Genomic DNA, 19726 nt, shown 5'->3' with positions numbered 1-19726 from the left:
GCATTCTCTAGAACTTCGCTTTAGGCTTTGCATTCATTTGTGTAACAGCTAATTAAAGCTTAAAAAGATTCTCTGCAAGAGTTATTTGCATTTTGATAATATGCCCCTGAAGACTAAAAAATTGTGACAATCCAAAAGATTTTAGAATTTCAGGTGCCATGGGTAGAGAGGGGAAAGACAATAGAGGAAGGATTTGGGGACTGGAGAACATTTCAGGCACCACTCTAACCCCACCAACCAGGTCAGTCTCAGGAAGGCCACTGCACCAGTGGTATTTGCCCTGCCTAGGTCACCTGTGTCTGTGTCTTTATATTGCTTGCCATTCTGTGTCCACGTGATAGGACTATAGGGTCTCCACATGCCACCTTTCTTGTAGTCACACTACTTAACTGATAAGGTGATAAACTTAAAATATTTCACAGCCTCAGCCTTTCCTACAGCCTAAGTGAATTTTATTTTTCTTCATTTTCCAGAAAGAAATCTGGGGTAATGTGAGGATATTGGCAGGATGATTACAAGAAAACAAATGTGTCTTACTAGAATGGTGTCTGATGACATCATCTGGTCTTGTCTTTTTTATGGAGCTGTTGTAGATTGCTGTGCTTTACAAAAAATATTTATTAAGCAGGAGGGATAAAATCCAGAAGTTTAGAAGAAAGAGAGACATTATATTGGTTCAATTTAATGATGGGAGTTGAATTATGGCATGCCCTGAGCAAGCATAATCTAACTACAAAATAAGTGCATTTCCACTGGAAAAGGAGTGTATCCAGAGACGGTATTCGTGGTTTATGGGAAGAGGTAAGTGGGACAGCTCTTCATCTTTTGTGCCTATCCTGGTATTTTAAAAGGGTAGACTGTCCTACCACTGCAAGTCCTCATCAAAATGTTATGTGGCACCGCTGACTAGAGAACTCACTAGAGGTCTCTTGCTTCATCCACCCAACTAAAACTTACCATTTACCTGCCATATGTTAGCCACTCACACATCTTGTCTTTTGGGGATTTAAAGGCAAATATGTACATATTATATTACTAATTTCTATCCCTGTTGTATGAGTAATTTCCAGCTCTAATCTCTCAAGTCACAAACCCACAGAGGTTCTAATAGTATCCTTTGGTACTTTTTGACTCTGTTCAAACTAAATGAAGTCCAATGTCATTAACATGTCGATGAGCCATTAATCAAAACTTACTACATTTTTTGTTTAAAAAATTTTACATGGTAACTGGATTAATCAGAACGTCATAGCAAAGAGTTAAGAAGGAGAAGTAGGAAGGACCTTATAGACCAGGTCTTGACAAACTTTTTCTACAAAGGGCAAGATAGTAAATATTTTCGGTTTTGTGGGTCCGACCGTATCTGTCACAAAAGCTTAACTCTGCCATTTGGCCCAAGGGCCGTAGTTTGCTAAGCCCTATTATAGATCAGCTTTATTTTACAGATGAGGAAATTGAGGCCCAGAAGTGTCAGGTACACTTCAATCACAATGTTTAATAATAAGTGTTTGTCAAGATGGATACTGCGTTCACATTTTGATATTCTAATGCATTTGTTATATCCTAGAAATTTAGAACTTCATGAGACCTTGAAAAACCTCTCTTCCAAATCCTTTAGTTTAGAAATGAGAAAGGTGAGTCCTGGAAGGAATATGGATTGTCCAAGCTCTTTAGTGCCGAGGATGGGATGACAACACAGGTCTCATGACATCTTCTTCAGTGCTTTTACACCTGAACCACATCATGACTTAAATTACCAAGATAGAAAACTCATAAATTTATTAATTCAATAAGCACATATTGAATATCCACTGTTTCTTAAGCTCTAGGGTCAGTGCTGTGATAAACAGAAATGCATAAAAAGAGGCAGCTGACTTCAAGAAGCTTAGAATCCTGAAAATGAACAAGAATGCAATATCATCCAAAAAATGTCCACCTGAAAAAGAAGAAATTGATAGTTTATGAATCGAGCTTAAAAATTTTCATTGAATTAAATCTGAAATGACTCCTATTACTTCTAAGAAAAAAGATTAGTGGGTAGGATCTTTCACTTCCAAATGACTCTCCAAATGGGTATCAACCTCACTGTGTCAAATTGCCACCATCCTGGTTAAATAGTTGGAATCACTGAATTAAAATGACAGTTTCATTACTTCAATTAGTTGATTTCATCAAAAATATTTGGAACCTTTACTCAGTCACTTCCCTGACCTTCCATAATAAGTTGGGTTCTCCTATTGATTTTCACTGTACCATCCTCTACTTGCTGTGTCATACTTTTACAGCACTGTTTATCTGTTTTGACTTGTGAGCTGCAAGCTTGAGGAAGACAGAAACTGTGCTTACTTTGTTCACTGCTGCATCCCCAGTTCTTAGCACAATGTCAAAAAGTATAATAAGCACTCACTAGTTATCAGTTGGAATGAATGAAGGAGTAATGCTGTATTGGTCTGGATCTAATCAAGAGAAAGACAGCACACAGTAATCTGAACAGGAAATGTTTATTACAAAGAATTAGCAACTATAGCAGGGGATTGTAGTAATGAGGAATTAAAAGTGAAGAGAACTCTGAAGAACATAGAAATAGCAGATATAAGTAGTCACTAATCCAAGGCCTGAGAGAGAGTACTCAAGGGAGACCCACCCCCCTCACCCTCCTTTCTCCATCCTCTATTCGGCCCTGCTGTGACTAAGAACCACATCTTGTTATGGAGTAGGGTTCCTGAAACTCAGCACTACTGACATTTTGGGTCAATTGTGTTTTATGGGGTGCTGTTGTGTGCATTGTAAGATGTTTATCAGCATCCTGACCTCCACCTGCTATATACCAGCAACATTCTCTGTCCCTCACGTTCCTCAGTGTGAGGAACTAAAAGTGTCTCCAGACATTGGCAAATGTACTCTGCAGGACAAAAATCACCCCAGCTGGGAAGGACATAGCCGTGGCTTGCTGGATGGCAGTGAAGTGCTATGATGCCATGGCAGTAGATCTTGTGTCAGAAATCTACCCTGTAGGGTTCCAGGGAAAGCTGTTCACAGGGAAATATAAAATGACCTGGGGGGAAGTCTGCTGGGGAAACTGCTGGCCTTCATGTGCTATGTAGCTGGGCACTGGAGAAACTGCAAAAACCTACCAAGCACAATGGAACAAAGAAGCAAAACCCTTTACTCTCACAGTGTCTCCCCAGTGACCTCTACTGGCAAAGTTTCAGTACCAGTTGGCAAAGAAAACAGTTTAAATAGCTCAGATCCATTTTTACAGAGTGGTCAAAAGGGTGATAAATCAATAACCAGTACAGATTCCAAACCAAATCTTATTTTGAAGTCTAGAGCTATAAAGATACATAGAAAAGTCTTTGCCTGCCTTGGAGTAACCCCTGGTCAAAACAGACGCATTAAAAAAAATCAACCTGAGGGCCAGCCCTGTGGCTGAGTGGTTAAATTTCCATGCACTCTGCTTCAATGGCCTGGGTTTGCAGGTTCAGATCCTGGGCAAAGACTTACTCCACTCATCAGCCATGCTGTGGAGGCCTCCCACATACAAAATAGAGGAAGACTGGCATGGATGTTAGCTCAGGGTGAATCTTCCTCATCAAAAAAAAAAAGGTCAACCTGAGAAACTGCTATTCCAATATGAACAAAATATTTGGGGAGAACGGAGGTTGGAGGAATGTGTTCTGCCTGTAGCATCCCAGAGGACATGCTGGACAAAGTGATATGAATTGAGTTTTTAAGTTTGAGGAGGGATTTTACAAGTGAAGAAGGGAACGTGAAGATGGCTCCTGCTGAGGGAAGGACATACATAAAAACAAGGAATTTGGAAAGGCCATTGTATAGCAATAAGTGGGATATGGCAAGAACAGGATTTCTGAGTCACAGAACTGGAGTCAGTTAGACAGGTGGTGTACTGTGAAATAAGATTTGAAAGAAGAGATGGAGGCAGATTATGAATAAATCTTCTACAAACTAAAAGAATACGGATTTTATCCTCTGGGCAATGAGGAACCAACAGAGGGCTGTTGCTACTGCAGTTTGTATTTGTTTTTGAAGGAAGGGCGTGGAAGATTGATTCCACTGAGGAGGAACTCAAGCAGGGAGGCTGTTAGGAGATTTACAACAGCCCTCGGGATTGTTCACTGGAGTTTGAGTCAAAACTTGACCCTGAAGTGGATTTGGGGGAATAATTAAATGTAGGATGTAAGAGAGAGGTGCTTTTATCTTGGGAGACTTTGTGGATGTCTGTAACAGACCAAAAGTATGGGAGATAAAGCAGGTTGATGTGGAAGTCCTCAGTTGATTCAGTTATGGATATTTCAGGTTCAAACCACCTAAGTGATATGGAGATATTCAGATGGAGAAGTCCATTGGCAGTTAAAAATGAGAGTTTTTTTCTTCCTGACTATTAGATGATGAATGGAAATTGATGTTGAATTCACAGTTAATCAATTTAAAAATATTATGATCACAGCTTTGGTTTGGTTAATTAGAAGATTGTTTTGTTTTATGCTAATGGATAAATTATTCATTTTTTCCCATAAATGCTTAAAATCTTTCTCTATTTCCAAGCCTTGCAATTTTTCTTTCATCAGATGTTTTAAAAACTGTTATTCAGAGATTCAGCAGTGTCTTTGGAACTCATAAACAAGTTGTGTGGCTGACTAAGAAAATCTGTGAAAACTTTCGTTTCTAAATCTGAAAAATCAAACTTATTTTCTTCAATTAAAAAGGTAGTATTTAAAATTTCATATTTGAAATTCTCTTTAGAAGTTTTCTGTATGGTGTTTTTGGCTGTTTCTTTGGAGAGGGGATTACAATGTCCCTTGTGTTCTAGAGATAAAGCAAGGAGGGGGAAATACCAGGATCCATTTCTGACAGAAACTTGACAATCAGTTTAAAAATCAACAGCATAGGGCCTGGCCCCATGGCCTAGTGGTTAAGGTTTCATGCACTCTGCTTTGGCAGTCCAGGTTCACAGGTTTGGACCCCTGATGTGGACCTACTCCACTAACCAGTCATGCTGTGGCAGTGTTCTACATATAGAAAGCAGAGAAAGATTGGCACAGATGTTAGCTCAGAGCTAATTTTCCTTAAGAAAAAAAAAAGAGGAAGATTGGCAGCGGACATCACCTCTGGGTGAATCTTCCTTAGCAAAAAACATAAAATCAACAGTGTAATTGTTAAGTTCAAAAGTTGAATTCTGCTTTAGATGTTGACATTGCTTTTTGGTAGAGTTAAGTGGTTTTGCTTACTTTAGTAGGCACACTTCCCCAGTGAGACAGTTATTATTGGCCCAGCTGGGTCATAAAGATCTAAGACTTTCCTTTTCTTTTCAATATGTCTAGCAGTTGGTGCTCATTTTGAAACTTATAGCATAGTCCATGTATTGGATTAGCGTCCTCTACAATAACAGTGAAATCTTATTCCCAGACTAAGCTTTACTCACAAAAGAGGACCTTACAGAATTTACTAGCATGAGTGAAGTGTAAAGGTCATATTATGCACCGCCCTGATGCAATCATGCAGTTGAACTAATATTAAAACAGAAGCCAGACTAGCAGAGTCAAATCTTGAGGACGATGCTCTCCTCCCAGATAAGCTGGAGATATTATATTTTCATCTAGATGAGAAATCCATTTGGGCTGATTGAGGACTTTTATTTATTTATGTTGCATTATTCACACAGGGTTGACTTTTTCTCTCTTCTTTGTTTTGTTTTTACATTTTTATATAGTCAATGTCAGGTGATTATAAGAATAATAACTGTTCATTGAGAAAAATTTGAAAGCATAGAAAAATTTAAATATAATTCTGCCATTCAAAGGTAACTACTGTTAATATTTTAGTATATGTCCTTAAATAGTGAGCTCATGCTCCCTAAATTATTTTTCTACTTTGTCCACATACAGGGAGAGCATTAATAAGTAAATAAATACTTACATATACACATACACATATAGAGATAGATAGGCATAAATAGATAAATATACAGATAGAAAAATTTACACTGTCATTTATTCAGCATAGGCCAATCACAAAGCTAGTTGAGCTTGATAGATTGCTTATACATACATATATATATATATATATATACACACATACTTACATACATAATTTCCCTCACAGCAAACAAGCAAAGAATACTTTTTCTCCTCTATTTTAAGGGTAAACTTGGCTCCAGAGAGCCAAAAGTGTAAATTTGCAAAAATATGGCTTGTAAGTAGAGAAAGAGTGTTCGAATCTAATTCTCTCTGTTTTCAAGGCCCATTCCATTACATTACCGTATCATATTGCATTAGTAATTTACTATGTTAATAAAAAATCACATTAGCATAATTTGAGTATCTTTTTTCTCCTTATTTTCTTAAATGTTCTTGGACATGTAAGCTCATTTTAATTTTTGATTTTATAAAGAATTCTTTGCATATACCTTTGTCTCTCTTTAGAAGTATTTCCTTGAAGAGCTACTCAGTAGTGGAATTATTGAGTCAAAGGATATACGTATTTTTAAATTGTTTTCTAGAACCATCACACACTTCCCTCCCCAGTGGCAATGTATGAGAACATCTGTGGCCCTGCACCCTGACCAGCTTGACTTTTTGGTTGAAACAATCTTAAAGACATGACAGGGCAAATCAGCCCAGGGCGCGAAATATGTCAGCATCCTAAAAGAGTTAGTTTGACATTTATTCTTCTCTTGTAATTGACACATGGAGCTTAGTTATTGACAATCAAAACTTGGAAGATTCTTCATTCTTCAGTTATTTCTTCTTTGTCCTAGAGAAGAATAAACAATTTAAAAGGATTCAGAAAACTGTGAGAATGGAAAAGAGCTCAAATAAACCTTTCTCTGAAATGTCAGAAGTAAATAATAAAAGCCAGCAATGTATGTGGCAAGGAAGGGTAGACAAAGGAAAAAAATGTAAACTATCCGAGTGACTAATTAAAATACAGATGTAAAAATTATGACTTGAGAAAGCCCCAATTTATGGATGATACAGATTGTGGTCAGTGGTGGAGAAAAAGGGAAGAGTTCAGAGACGTTAATATATGAATTTTCTGAGCATCCAGATGTGTTTTTGATTTAATACTCTCTCATTTCATTAATCCTGACAATAGTCCTGTGGGAAAAGATGACATAAAAAAAATCCAGAAAAGGAAACTGAGGATCATAGAGGCTCAATGACTTTTTCAGAGCCACATAGCAGGATTAGACTTCCCGGGATGTCTGTCTCTAAGACCACAATCTGTCTATTATACCCTCTTTAAGCTGTTGCATTTATGCCAACGAATTAAGTGTTAACTGGCAAGCTAGAGTCTGTTGGGGGAATCTTTTTAAAAGAAGAGAGTGGGAGAGTTTGAGGCAGAGAAACCAACTATGATGCTTCTGAGGTAAGGAAGAGTGTCAATAGCCTAAATAAGGGAGTAGGAGTAGAAATGAAAAGGAGGAACAAATTCAGGAGAGATTACAAAGAAAGACTTGAGGAACTTGGGTAAAAGTGAAGAGCTCTGTGAGCTCAGGCAAGTTACATAACCTCTTGAAGCCTTACCTCTTGTTTCTTTTCTCAACTGGGAGCCATTGTCAATGTCTGGAGACATTTTTTTTTATTGTCATAAGTCGGTTGTCTAAGGGCATCTAGTGGGTAGATATCCTAAAATGCTAAATATCCTCTGATGCACAGGACAGGCCCTACAACCAAGAATTATCTGACCCATAATGTCGGTAGTGCTGAGTTTGAGAAAACTCCTGTAAACTTTCTATAAAGTAGAGATAATTGTCCTTACCTCATAGAGTTGTTGTGAGGTTTCAATGAGATAACACAGGTAAAAAACAAGAGTGAACATGTTGTAAACAATAAATATTTAAGAAAAATAAGGTGATCAATTGAGTGGAGAAAGAGAGCAAAGGACACAATTTGAGTAACTCCTTGACAATAAGGAAAAGCAGAGAAGAAGTGTGTGTGACACAAGCTGAGAAGCAGCATAGAGGAAGAGGATCAAGAAAGTGAAACCTTAGGGAAATAATAAAGTAGTTCAGTGCATCACCATAAGTTTCTCCTTCATGGCTACAACTGGAGAAGATGGCCTGCAGGGCTGTGGATCTCAGATAGGTCACTGAGGATGGGTCCTGGGAAGAGACCACTGGGATTAACAGCTAATGGATTAGTGATAACTCTGAAGGAAACATTGTAATAAGAGTGAAAGAAAAATGAGAATAGAATGCCAGGTGGCAATAGTTGAAAATTAAATGAAAAATGAAGATGAGAGATAGGAAATGCAGTTTATTCAAACTGACTATTTAGTCACAAAGGAGAGTTTTGTATTTTAGGATTGGAAAGACTATCTTGTTTACAGAGTGAAAGAAAGGAAAGGTCTAAAGGGAGATGATGAAACAGTAAGTGTTGTAATTTATGGAGCGAGAGTCTAGAGGAGAGAGATGACTGAGTTTGTGATCAGGAGTAATGAAGAGGGGATTTGCTTTAGAAAAAAGTTGGGTACTTCCTCTAGGAGAGAAATTCAATGATAATATCACTATACTTTAGGTCCAGAGAAAGATGTGGAAACCAAGAATTTAACTTTTTATGAACCTCTCAAAAATTACAAATTAAAATGTTCTTAAATAGCCAAGATACACAGGAAGATGTATCTTCTAAATTGTCATTAATATTTCTTCATGAAACTTCCTGTTATAAACTGAATTCTATCCCCTAAATCCTTATGTCGATGCCCTAATCCCCAGTGTGAGTGTATTTGGAGATAGGGCCTTTACAAGGTAATCAAGGTTAAATGAGGTCATAAAGGTGGGCCCTCATCCAAAAGGATTCGTGTCCTTATAATAAGAGGAAGAGACCTCAGGAGAATGCGCACACAGAGGAAAGACCATGTGAGGACACAGTGAGAAGGGGCATCTGTAAGTCAAGAAGAAAAGCTTCACTAGAAACCAACCATGCTGGCACCTTCATCTGGGACTCCCAGCCTCCAGAATGGAGAGAAAATAAATTTCTGTTGTTTAAGCCACCCAGTCTGTAGTATTTTGTTATGGCAGCCCCAGCACACTAATACACTTCCTATTGGAACTTCTATAGATAGACTGCAATAGAAAAAGTAAGGTGATCTGTTAAAACAAAAAGTGTTTTTCTCAAAGAATTGGATTGACCATGAAGGCAGGAGTTGGGAAAGAGCAGATATTTGATACCAAGTCCTAGCTCCAGCTATTAACCAGCTGGCTTCAGCTTTCCACACTGGCAGATAAAAATGGTGTGAGTAATGTTTGGGATTATGAGTGTTAGAGTCGGGTTGCTTCCATTCAGATCCCAATGTTGACATTTACTAGCCATGTGACCTTGGGTAAATTACTTAATTGTCTCAGCTTCAGTTGCTCTATTGGTAAAACAGGGAAAATTCATGAAAAATAGTTTGCACAATCCCTAGCATGTGCTAGTTATTATTTTCATGTTTTGCTTGATATTTTTGTTATTATTAGAGTCTATAAGCATTAACCTGTGACATTAAAGGATACATTTATCTCTTAGCTTCTAATGATTTTTTCTTGTTACATCTTTATTTTCCTTTCCAGTCATGTAATGAAAGCAGAAATAAAAAGTCCAGTGACATTGATTTTTGTAAAAACCTTAAGCTAGGGACTAACCTTGTCTTTGTTTCAAAGAGTTTCAAGGCATAAATAACATAAATATACTAAAAAGATATTTTGAGATAGATTTATTGTGCCATCTTAGCATTTCATTTTCAATTTACTTTAAAAAAAATCATGGACTTTCATAGTATTTTACGTTTCCATGCCATTTTTCATAGTCAAAGTCCTCTAAAGGCAAGTTTTAAATAGCTACAAAACAGTATTGTTTTAACTGATATCTGATATAATCGATACTTCTACATAAACTGAAATATATCAGCTATGGATTTTTAGTGTTTTTAATAAATGTGGCTTATTTATTTTTAGACAATTTTGATAAGAATTTTTGTCAGTTGTATGAATTTATAAATTGAGTAACCAAGTAGATAAGCTCGAAAAATATTTAATAGATTAAATATCCACTGTTGCCATAGACTCTGCTTTGAAAAGAGAAAAATCTGGAAAAACAATTGAACATTAATTTGTGTATTCTTATTAAGAAAATGGATATCAAAATGGCCTTAGAATTGAGAATCTACTGCATTATAAGAAAAGTTAAATAATTTAGTATTGATATTTTATTTCCATTAGGGGAAATAGATTCTTTTAATAAAATTAACTGGCGATATATATATATATGAAGCATCATCATCGGCTTTTATGTCAAAACAGTGGTATTTTGGCCCATAAAATGAATGACGAAAAGAATAATGCATAATGTCTACTTTTGTTAATATGTATTTGATATAGTCAGGTAAAGAGAGTTTCTCAGAATAATTGGTCAGCCACAGAAATCTGTTCACTACATGAACTGTCTGATTTAAGTATAGTTGGGGGTTTTTTCTTAAGGAAAAGGAAACTTACAAATTTGGCGTAGTGTTAGGGCAATTTATACTTAGAAGCATATTTTCCTCTATAACCTAAAAGGCTAAGCTATCACATGAGATTTGATTCTAATTTTTCCCGCTTTTAATTGGAAATTAAAGTTGTGCTACATTTTCGAATCTTTTCTTTCACTTTAATTGCAATTGGGATTCATGGATATAAATGTCATGATAGTCTAAAATAATTACCCTCATTTAATGTCCTATATATAATTCAGTGATAAATTGTTAAGTGTTTTAAACCACATCATCCATACTTATATTAGTGTATGTCTTCATTAGGACCCAAAACTTAGATAAGGAGTTCATTTTAACTAAACTCTTGTCCTAGAAGTTCATCCTTCATATAGATGGATGCTCAAAGAGGCACACAGGACTTTCAACTCACTTACCTTGAACATTAAATAAAACTTTGTTTCAAAAAACTTAAAGGTTTGCCTGTCTTCTGCTGGTCACACACATGAATGAATGAATGAGTGAGCAAATAGACGAGTCCATCCATATAGTCATGAATTTCATTTCAAATTTCTATTATACACCAAGCAATATGCTATTTCCTATAATTATTGATGAATAAGATAGATTAGGCCCCTGATCTCATGAGACTTAATTCTAGTGTGGGAAAGATACAGATATGTAAACAAAGTGGTTTTTAGCAATTGATAAGTGCTGGGATGAAAATAAAATCAGAGTGAAAACAGTAGAGTTTGGGCTACTTTGCATTGGTTAGTCAGAGACTTATCTGAAGAGAACACACTTGAGCTGAGACCTGAATGGCATGAAGAAAAAGCCATGCAAAGATCTAGAAAAAAAATGTTCTAGGCAGAGGACAGAGACCCTGAGGTAGATGCAAGCTTTAGGTATTCTAAGTTCAGAGGGAACATAGTAGGATAAGTCAGTCACAGGGGTCAGAGAGGAGTGACGTGATCTGATTTAGATTTTTAAAAGATTACCCTGCCTACTGTGTAAGGACAAGAGGGGAAGTATGGGAAAAGACAATTATAGTAATTCCTGAGAGACAATGGTGGCTGTAAGCAAAGGGGACTAGAAAAAACAGAATTCATTTCAGATTATCCAAGGTAGAATTACAGGATTTAGTGTTGGTTTATATATGGGTGTGGCAGGATGAGCGGAAGAGAATGATCTAGAACAGGGATCTGCAAACTTTTTCTGTAAAGGATGTGATAGTAAATATTTTCAGCTTTACAGACCATACTGTCTCTGTTACAGCTAGTCAAGTTTGCTGTTTCATGTAAAAGCAGCCATAGACAATATATAAAACAATGAGTGTGGCTGTGTTGCAAGAAAACTTTATTTATGAAAGCAAGTAATGGGCCAAATTTGGCCTATCGGCAGAAGTTTGCTGACCCCTGACCTAGAATAACTCCTTGAACAAATACGAAAGGTTTTCTCTTCTGGAAATCCTTATCATGCAGCTGCTAACAGATCTGTGAGACCCCAGCTCTCCCACATTAGTGCCACCATCCAAGATCTGATGGATAAAGTAGAGACCCTGGGCCTGTTGAAGAGATTTCATTATCCAGGGAAGCCCTTCCCCTGGCCTTTCCCAGGCCTCTTCCCACATTGGCTGGAGTAAACCAGCAGATGCCCAGATTGTGTGCTTGTTTTGATGTTCTTTACTACCCATGTATAGTAGAGTTCTTAGCCAAATACAGGGTGATGGATTTGGCATATTTAGAGATTTTTGTGTTATGCTGCCACGTATTCTGTTAGTTATGTAACTGTGCTTTTTAGAAATATTTTATATTACATTACCACTGTATTAGTATATTAATATTTATTATTTGTAGCTATAAATTCTTTAATATGGTATTTATTCTTTTAACTTCCCTTTGAAAATATATACAGAATTTAATGTATTTCTCTACTTCAAAAATACATTAAATGTGAGGTGATTAAATTCCAGGACTAGGGATACTTTTAGGTGTTATAGATATTGACGAAATAACTACTTCATTAATTTCTTCAGCAAGCATTTGTTGAGTGTATTCTGCGCACATGTCAAAAAAGCTGGACATCAAAGAGCTCACTGTCTGGTGAAGGTGACTGACCGAAAACCACCAATTCTAGAACTGTGTGAAAGTGCTTTGAAAAGGCAACCACAAAGCATCAGCGGGACTCAGAAAGGGGCATGTAAGTGAGGGTGGGACAGAAGTGAGTGGCCTAGGACAGCACTTCTCCAAGGATCTGTGCTCAGGGGCAGTTTTGTTTCATCTTAATTTCTAATCTATCGTAAACAGATGCTTTTATAAAGTACAATACAAATGGATTACTAGAAAAATAAAACAAAAAAGCCATAAAAATAAATACCCACTTTTAAAAAATATTAGATTGAGCAGACATAAAATTGTATTTCAATAAAAATGTCAGAACAAACATAACACTGGATAAAAGGAAAAGAATTACAGAAATTGATCATGGTGTCCTTGAAAGTGTGTATAAGCAGTAAGAAAGAGAATGGCTATGATACTTATTTTGCAGTCATAGGGAAACCAAAATTTATGAGTGAAATAGCAATTCTCTGTCCTAAATGCAATAGGTACACTTTCAAAGAACAGTGTGTATGTCAAATATTTATTCTTAATGTGCCTGTTTCTTGCTTAGTTAACTCTTCGATCTAGGTTGGATTGATGGAAACACCACTTGTAGGGAATAATGTGTATCTAAACTGTTTTACTTTTTGTTTAATACACTGAGTAGAGACACTAGTCTCAAAGAAGTTTCTTGTTGGAAATGGAAGAAATGATTTTTAAAAGAATTTCAACACAGTCAGGATATTCATTTTTATTTTTTACCCGAAATGGAACAAGCAATGGCCCATTTACATTAATCCTTAATTGATAGCCAGTTCTATCAATTGATCCTGTAAAGCTATGGTTAAATTTAAATTATCTTTCAATAGAACAAATGGATTCTGGATTTTGTACACTTTGGGTTACGATTAGCAAACTAATCTTAAAATTTCACACAATTAACATTATCCTCCTGTGTATGATTTGTATGCAGTTTGTACCAAATGTTTCTCACCTTATGAGTTTGACAATAACTAAACAAGTCTATACTCTGTTCAAAAATACAAGACCTCTGATCCTGCCCTTGGATGTCTCATCAACGTCAAATTGCTATAATAGCTTCTAAATTTCTCTACATATTTCTTCACAAACCAGTAACAGTCTAACAATCATACTTTGAGTAGCACTAGTCTACCAAAGACTTCAGAATTCAATCATGCTTAAGTAAGGGTGAAGTATATATAAGAATCTTTTCTTTATTCAATTGAGGTAACTTTGGTTTATAATGTTATATAAATTTCAGGTGTGCATCATTATATGTTGACTTCTGTATAGACTACATCATGTTCACCACCAGAAGTCTAATTGCCATCTGTCACTGTACACGTGTGCCCCTTGACCCCTTTGCCCTCCCCTACCCCTTATATATGAATCTTGTATATAACTACTTAAGATAGAATATTTACAAATTCAAAGTGGTTTAGGGGAAATTCTCAAAACACTTTTTTAAAACACAGTTTTCTCTTATTACATTCTTTATTAAGAATAAACGTTATATTAAGATATAACATATTCTTAACAGTTAAAGATTAAAAGTCAAAAAGAATGAAAAATAAAACTTTCAGCCAGAAACTATTGCCAATGCTTCAACATAAAACTATTAGATAAACAAATATACAAATAAGATTGAGAAATTTAGTCAGTCTATACGGGATATTTCTACATAATCAAGCATGTCCTACATTGTATTTTTTTTCCCTTCATTTAACCACTAAGTTGGTTGTTGTATAAGCACAAACATAGCCTAAAGGAAAATAAGAACTACAACAATACAATTCCAACTTTGAAATAACATTGAAAAATGTTTAGAAGAATATGTGCCAAAATATTAATGTTTGGCTCTGGGCTGTGGAATTATAAGTAATCTTTTATTCCTTAGAGTTTTTTATTGCCTTCCAGAATTTCAACATATTACCATTGGGATCAGAGAAAAACTGTCTTAAAATTCAAAACCAGGCCATATCATTTGACTAATATAATAAGCCTAGTCAACTCAATAAGGCTCTGCCCTGGAGAAGACTAATTATGTAGACACATTAGACATGACAACTTGGTTAATAATATGTGAATTTTTGTTCCTCAAAAATTAGAGTAAGTGAAATGGGAGGGTTCCTGAAATCAATTCTTAACTTTTGATTTCTTTGGTCATTAGGCCAATTTGGATCATTATGTTCAAAGTTTGATTCTTTTAAGGCATATAATTAGAATCAGGAAATGATTTAAATTAAATGTGTGTTATTTGTAATCAATTTTCCCTAATGAATAATCCCCATGATAGGTATGGGATTATTGTTACAAAGGAAAGACAGAGACAAACAAACGTCTAACAGTCTGGTGTGTGTAATTTCTCTTGCAAATATAAACATATGTGCAGAATAAAAAAATACAGATAAGAAAACCATTTGCTCATAAAAGTGTCACTGCTTTCTCTGAAATTATTATCATATATAGTTTTGAGTAGATGACATTCTTTTTATAGACACTAGAGCCTTTCTGCTGATAAGCATTCAATCACTGCTCACCTCCTACCTTGTATTATAATTGTTTGTTTCTTATCTCTGATATAAAGCTGTTAATTCCTTAAGGGTGTATCTTAGTCTGTTTGCATAATCCACAGTAGATTGTGTCATTCCTTATATATAGTAGGCATTGCATAAATGCATATACATGTCTGAATAGATGGATGGATGGATGGATAAATGGATGGAGGGATAATTGGAAGGATATGGACGTTGGTTGTTTTTATTGTCTTTGGGTCTCATTTTCCCTCTAAAGAAACATACTTGATAAAATAAACCACTAATAATAATGACTGTGCTAGTTATAAATGAAACAATCAAAAAATAAGAAAGAAGAGCCTTTACCTGAAGCCACAAAGTGAATTAACAGATTTTCTCGATAAAAGTACCAAAATAATGAAGTCTAAAATCTTAGATAAGTAACGTGTCCTAACTAATTTGAGAAACTAACTTTCTACTTTCTTTTAACAAATATATTTTTAAAGGATTTAGCCAAGAATCAGGTTCAGAAAGTCTAATGGGCTATAATCATATACACCTGTCAAATTAAGAGAGCTTTGTCAAGAGTTCAGATAATGCTTGAGAAACATTTTGCTTAGCACTATTGGAGTATTTGCAATACTTTCTGGTTTAAGATTATTACTTTTGACTCATTTTGACTTATAATCTTTAACTGTTAAGAATAGATTACCATCTTATTTAAGGATGTAATCAAGAAAAGAAACCATAAATCAGTTTTTAGATTTTCGCCCACTCTATTATTTTAAATTTTTTTTCTTCCTTTTCTCTGCAAAGCCCCAGTACATAGTTGTGTATCATAGTTGTAGGTCATCTCTCATTCTATTTTGAGTTTTAAAAGATTCTGTTTTAAACATTTTTACACAAGATTCCTAAACAACATAATGGAATAGAGAATAGGAGATCACAAAGACTAAATTGAATAATATATATTATTGAATATATACATGATTTATGAATATAAAAAGTGTTTTGTAAGCTGTAAAGTGAAATACAAATGCTGTTATTTTTTGGCAGCATGATAATGCTGATCTCTGATATTTGGACTGGCTTTCTAATAATATAATAGCCCTTTTCTCTCTGGATGAAATCTCATCATATCACAACCAAAGAACGAAATTATACACTTTTTAGGCATACCACTGAGTAATCAGCTCCCTTCAGAAGGATGTTTTGGCTTAATAATGAAAACATCTTAATAACTGAAATTATTACCCACTGAGTTACTGTCACTATAATGTTCTAAACAGACAAATTTCCTAGAATGAGAAACACAGCCTTTTAACTGATATTTCTTAAGGAAAATAAACATCATTCTTGATATAAAAGGGTCATCAGTTCCCCTCTCTCCCTCTTTCCTGTTTCCCTTCCTCCCTTCCTCCCTTCTTCCATCCATCCTTCTCTCCTTTCTTCATCACTTCTTCCTCCCTCTTTCTTTTCCACCCCTCCCTTGCAAGTATGTTTAAACTACCAGCATTAAACATAAAAGGAATTTTCCATTTGTTCTCTTTCTACCTCTGTGTACTCAAAAAATAACATTTTAACCACCTCCTTAAAAAAGGCTGTCAAAACTTGTTAAAATTGCATTTCACATCCCAAGAAAAGTAACAGGAAAGTGCCTCATACTTAGTGTGTGTGCAATAAATTTCGCTGTTAAAATGCCCTAAAGTACAGTCTTCTTTCTTTTTTTTTTTTTCCGAGGAAGATTCACCCTGAGCTAACATCTGTGCCAATCTTCCTCTATTTTGTATGTGGGGTACCACCACCACATGGTCCCTGGTGAGTGGTGTTGGTCCATACCCGGGAATAGAACTTGGGCCGCTAAAGCAAAGCATGCTGAACTTAACGACTAGGCCATGGGGCTGGCCCCAAATTCTTTTGCTCATTAAAGTTTCCTTCACTTATTCTTAAATTATGTCTAAAGTGTGTGAAATTGGCTATTTTATTTTACAGTGCTAAGATGTAACTCACACATGATTTGTGAGTTTGTTTTAAAAGGACATTTAATGAATTTCCTCTAGTCTCCTATATTTGTTATAACTGCCAAATAATATTTTATGACTTCTACTCATTCAGTTGTTAAAGTTTTCAAAACATTTCATTATAATTCCTTTCTGAATAGAACAACAAAAACAATCTTCTCCTTTGGTAGTCAAGAAATATCATAGAACCTGAGTAAATACTTAAAAAGACACCTGATGCCTATAGTAATACTTTGCGAAATGTCTGTTTGATGAGGGTCCACACAGAGGGCAGGTGTTCCTACAGAGGATCTGTGAGTGGGAAAAATGGAACACTAATTAGTTCGTACTTTCTCCAGGAGTGATAAATTCTGTAATGCCATAAATTATGCTTATCAGGATGTCTTAAATTATTGATTGATCAGTGCAGAGATACACAGACAGAGACAGTCATTTGGAACTTGTTAATAATGCTTGAGAAGCTGACACTTTCTTAACTTCTAGTTAAATATAATGGTTGACTTTTTGTTTGAGGAGACTTAGAATATTAGCAGGATGCATTTGCTTCATGTTTTGAAAAATGTTATTTGGCCAGGATTGCTTTCCAAATAAAGATTATTTACAAAGGACATATGGTTCCAATTCCAAAGCCAAGATTATAGTTCTGGATATTTTTATTTTGAAAAGAAATTCCATATGTTTAATCTATAATCAAGAGTATGAGTATAAATGTTTTTATACATAGTTGCCCCCTCTTTCATCTGTGTATGTATGTGTGTGAGTGTGTTGGTGTCTGTGTGTGTCAAGATGAGTACATAGATATTCTATGATGTGTGTTCATGTAAAGACCTATTATTTGCCTGAGAAGATATTGCTTATGGAGTTTTTAGAGATAAAAGTGTACATTTATGCTCTAATATTAAGTTAAAAATTGTAGCTTCTTTGCAATTACAACTCTATAAACAACAACAATAAAGCTATGCAGGGGCCGGCCCTGTGGCTGAGTGGTTAAGTTCTCACACTCAGCTTCCTGGCGGCCCAGGGTTTCTCTGGTTTGGATCCTGGGCGCGGACATCGCACCGCTTGTTGGGCTACGTTGAGGCGGCATGTCCCACATGCCACAACTAGAAGGACCCACAACTGAAATATACAACTATGTACTGGGGGGATTTGGGGAGATAAAGCAGAAAAAAAAGAAGATTGGCAACAGTTGTCAGCTCAGGTACCAATCTTCAAAAAAAGAAAAAAGAAAAAAAGCTAACGCAGAAAAAAATAAAAAGAAATACATAAAAATGTTCCCATTAATTATTTGCAGTTAGAGAAGTATGAGTGATTTCTTAATTTCTTCTCTCAGTTTTTAAAATATTTTCCATAATAAAAATTGACTGCATTTTAAATGAAAAGGGTTTTCCTCAATTAGAAGGAATTTCTTTCAAAAATAATTTGTTAGCATAGCAAGATAGGGGCTTTTTATAAGCCCATATCATTTCCTTTATTTTCTCATCTAGTAGTAAACAAAATGAATAACTGTTGGATCATCAGCACCACATAGAAAAATTCATACTTTAAATCAAAGACACTTAAGAAAACTTATATGGAAAAGTCATATTTCAAATACTTCTTTTGTTCATTCTTTCTAAATGTGATACTTGTCATTGAGTATGACTAATATTTAACAAAAATGGATATAATGTGTTTTATTCAAATCAGGCTCAACTTACTTTTAAACTCATTGCTGTGATTGAATGGCATGTACTTTTAAAACTCTGTATAACTTCACCAGATGTAGGCTTTTTCAATTGTATACTTTGCTAATAGAAATTTCAAACTATATTTTCAAAAAGTGATCTGCCTAGTTTTAACCAAACCTAGTGGGATGAACAGATTTTCTTAAATTAAAAAGTCATCGTCATTATCAAATTTGTCATCAGTGCACTCTCTAATTCTTTAATAATATACTATCCCGCCTAAGACATCTTTAGCTCAAATAGATACTAGGAGGAAGACAGGATTTTTTTTTAATAAGTTGAGTTCTGAAAATTACTGTGAGTTTTAAATGTGTAAGAACACAATCTCAATATATCCAAACGCATTTGGAAAGCCAAATTGTATTGGTTGTTGCTCTCTGGTTTTACCACATAATAGTCTTTGGTTCCTATCTGTCAATGCCTTTTCATAACGTTTTGGATTTGGTTGTATTAAAAATGTCTAAGTATTGTAACGTACAGGAGGGGGTGTTAGTAGAATATATATGATAATCCTGTACGTGCTGCAAAATTGCAGTCATCTTGGACGAGTAACTTAAAATCCCTGTACTTAAATTTCATATTATCTATAAAAACAGAAAATCAACCAGATAGTGTCAATTTTTTCATAATGAAAGAAAGTATTTTACTTTACAATGTAAACACATCTACCCTGAGGATGTTTTTCTAAAAGTAGACTTTCTCTAAGCAATGACCAAGACACTCCATGGAAAGGTGGAAAAGTTACCATATAAAGAACAATGGCAAAAATCATATCTGAACATTATTCTCAACCATGGGAATTATATTTATCATTTATTTTATCATTAATTATATACTGATGAAAATTTTATAAGGACTGCTGCCTATTGCTC

The 19726-nt window shown here is 35.2% G+C and overlaps 1 protein-coding gene across 2 annotated transcripts in view; it reads left to right on the top strand.

Moving 5' to 3' along the window:
- The window catches only part of PRKG1 (protein kinase cGMP-dependent 1), a 1186718-nt gene that overhangs the window by 1052452 nt on the left and 114540 nt on the right, over positions 1–19726 (top strand). The gene's annotated exons all lie outside the window — the stretch shown is intronic.

The sequence above is a fragment of the Equus quagga genome, chromosome 2 (assembly GCF_021613505.1).
Source record: "Equus quagga isolate Etosha38 chromosome 2, UCLA_HA_Equagga_1.0, whole genome shotgun sequence".
In the NCBI taxonomy this organism is placed as follows: domain Eukaryota; kingdom Metazoa; phylum Chordata; class Mammalia; order Perissodactyla; family Equidae; genus Equus; species Equus quagga.
This window is presented reverse-complemented; position numbering and strand designations above follow the sequence as displayed.